Source organism: Microtus ochrogaster, chromosome 18 (assembly GCF_000317375.1).
Source record: "Microtus ochrogaster isolate Prairie Vole_2 chromosome 18, MicOch1.0, whole genome shotgun sequence".
NCBI classification, from domain to species: Eukaryota; Metazoa; Chordata; class Mammalia; order Rodentia; family Cricetidae; genus Microtus; species Microtus ochrogaster.
The window spans coordinates 53,002,191-53,005,571 of record NC_022020.1 but is presented as its reverse complement, the minus strand read 5'-3'; positions in this window follow the sequence as shown (position 1 = coordinate 53,005,571).

Below are 3,381 nucleotides of genomic sequence, written 5' to 3'. Positions count from 1 at the left end.
GCTACTCAACATGAGTGCTGAGAATTTAATTTGGGTTCTCTGGAAGTGCCCTAAGCTGCTGAATGATCTCTATAGCCCCCATATTCCTTTCAAAGTAACAATATAGCAAATATAAAAATGTGACCTCATGTGCTTCTCCATCTTTGAGTCTGTGTGGTGTTAGAGTAAGAAAACCAGGCTCAATCATTTCAAATGTATTGAAAATTTTCAGTTGTGATTAAAATGTCAAATCCCCAATAAATCAGATGGATTAAGTAAAACAATAATGTATTTGAAGTGAATATCAGGAAGAAGCAGCATCCTGGGTGGCCAGCAGTCTCTGTGGCTGTGATGTGGCTCTGGCCTCCTGACTCAGAGCTGTTGACATAGGAACAGTATTTAACCGGGGAATTAAACAGCTCAGCAGTGCCGGAATGACTTCTGTGATATCATCTATGTCCTGCTGCCAGTAAATGTTCTGAAAATACTCTGTTCTGGAAAAGCTATGTCTCAATGAGAACAGTCAGCCTGCCAAAATAATTCTCACCACCCCCTGCCTCCACACAAGCGAGCCATGAAAACCAGAGCCATGAATGGCTGTCTCGGCAAGGAGGCATTTCCTGAGAATTCAGAGCAAGAAGCTTTGTGTGTGATTCCCCTTCCCATTTTCTATATGAAATACCTGAGGTGACAAATATCTAAGAAGAAAATACTTATTTTGACTCAGAGTTTTAGAGTTTCCAGTCTATGACTGGGCAAACTCAATGCTTGGGGCTTTTAGGGGTTGCATACTGAATGGCAATAGTGGGGAGGACACGGTAGGAAACACAAGGAGGGGGCCAGACTTCCTCAGTCAATCTGGGGCTAAACCTCTGCCAGGGACCTAAGGACCTCTCACCAGACTGCCTCCTGGGGGCTTTCTACCCATCTCGCCTTTTCCTGCTTCTCCTCCCCTTTTTCCTCTCCCTCCCCATCCTTTTCCTTCTTTCTCTCCCCCTACTTTTCTCCTCTCCTTTTCCTTTGGAAGAAAATCAGAAGCCAGAACAACTTGCACAAAGTTTTTGTTTGAAGCCTGGCATGGAATACACTCCCGTAATCCCCGCACTTGGGAGGTAGAGGCAAGAAGATTCAAAATACCAAGCCAGCCTGGAATCTGAGATGCTGCCTCACAAAATCTCACACAACACACGTTTCATTTGAAAGATGATGTTAGCACCCAAAAACACAGAATAAAAACAAAATTTTACCAAGCCAAAACTGCATAACGAAGCCAGGCAGTGGCAGTACACGCCTTTAATCCCAGCACTCCAGAGGCAGAGGCAGGTGAATCTCTGAATTTGAGTTTGAGTCCAGCCTGGTGTACAGAGCAAGTTCCAGGACAGCCAAGGCTGTTACACAGAGAAACCCTGTCTCAAAAAACCAACAAAACAAAATAAAACCAAAAAACTGTATAATAAAAAGACAACCAAGTCAGAGGATGGTGTGTGTGTGTGTGTGTGTGTGTGTGTGTGTGTGTGTGTGTGCGCACGCCTTTAATCCCAGAACTCAGGGAGGCAGAGACAGATGGATCTCTGGGTGTTTAAGGTCAATCTGGGCTACAGTGTGATTTGCAGGGCAGTAAGTGCTGTAACATAGAGAAACCCTGTGGGGGAGGGGTGGGCAGGGAAGACAACCAGCCTTCACTTCCATCATATGGGGAAATTTTCTTATCACTAGTTTGAAAAAAAAAAAACCCTAAACAACTCTTTAAATACTATAATTTGGTTAATTAAACCATTACTTCTTCTCTAAACATCTCCCCAAAATTTTATAGTTAGCACCAGTACATTTTCCAGGTTGTGATTCCTTGTTTAAAAAAAAAAAAATGTTATTTGTTTCTTAGACCTGTTGTAGAAAAAGAGCCCATCCTATATTCTGGCAAGCTGTATGACGACATGGACCCTCTTTGTTACATGTTAGCAGAAGTCAGTCCCAGAGCGTGGCTAAGGGAAAAAAAAAAGAATCCAATCCTCTTAAGTAAATCGTGGCTAAAATATTTTTTATGGCTTTCACACCATGAATCTCAGTCCCATTCATCTCCCCATCCCTTCATATCTGCCCTTGAAACCCTCCCCTGCCCCCCAAAATAAAAGTTAACAGCAAAGAAAAAGAAAAATTTCATCATAGAAGCTGTAGCATGATACTGTGAGTCACACAGTGTACCTTTAGTCCCTGTGTACTTGTAAGTGTTCATTGCAAGGAGTCATTGATTGGGTTCAAGACCTCTGGTTTCTGCTATACTGTTGATGCTAGGCCCTCACTGGGACGCCTCTTGGTTATCCTGTTATTACCCTGTGTTGTGGAGAGCCTGTAGCTTTAGATCTGCAGGTCTGTCCCCTTCACATGCTCCAGCAGATCACAGATGGGGTGGATATTGGGGTGGGCCAACTCATAACCCTGGTTCTGGGCCTGGGTGATTGCTGGGTTGCCAATCCACCAGCTTGCCCTCATCCTCAATACCAGGGTGAGCTCTCCAGCACCACCCAGGCTAGCTCACCCTATGCAGCAAGCAGCAAGGGGCAGGGCTGGTTCTCCAACTTCCGTTTTGTCAGGTCCTGCTCACCCACACATCCACAACCAGGACCAGCTCTACTGTGTTGCCCAGGAAAGGTGAAGGGGCTACTTTCCCGAGTGCTGTGCCTGGTGAGGGACAAGGATGGCACCCCCACTCTCATGACCTCAGCACCAGCTCTTTCACCTGCCAGAGGCAGTGATGGGTGGGGATCTCTCCCTTGTCCATGCCATCATATGGTAAATAAGGTGTGGGGCCAGATCTCCCACATTCATGTTCCCGGGCAAGTTCACTGCTTCATCAACAGAGTCAGCTCTATTGTGCTGCCCAGGCAAGGTGCAGGGCCTGTTCTCCTGAGTGCTGTAGCTGGCGTGTATACGGGGTGGGGGATCAGCTCTCCCATCTGCCAAGGATGGCAAGAGGAGGAGAGGGGAGGGCATCTTTCCTTTGCCCTTGCCACCACATGGCAGAACAGGGGAAGTAGAGCCAGCTCTCCCATTTTTGCATCCTCAGACAGCTCACCCATGCCCCTGCCAACAGTGTCAGTGCTTTTGTATTGCCTAGGTGAGGTGCAGGGCCTGCTTTCCCAAGGGCTGCACTTAGTGAGTGACAGGACCAGTTCTCCCTAGTGTTGCAGCCTGTGAGGGCAGGGCCAACTCTCTGCAGCCCTATCCTCTTGGCTTTCAGTGGTAACAGAAACCACAGACATCACCGGTCAGAAATCTCAAGGTCCAAATCAGGAGCAGAAGGAGGGGGAGCACGAGCAAGGAACTCAGGACCGCGAGGGGTACACCCACACTCTGAGACAATGGGGATGTTCTTTCGGGAATTCACCAAGGCCAGCTGGCCTG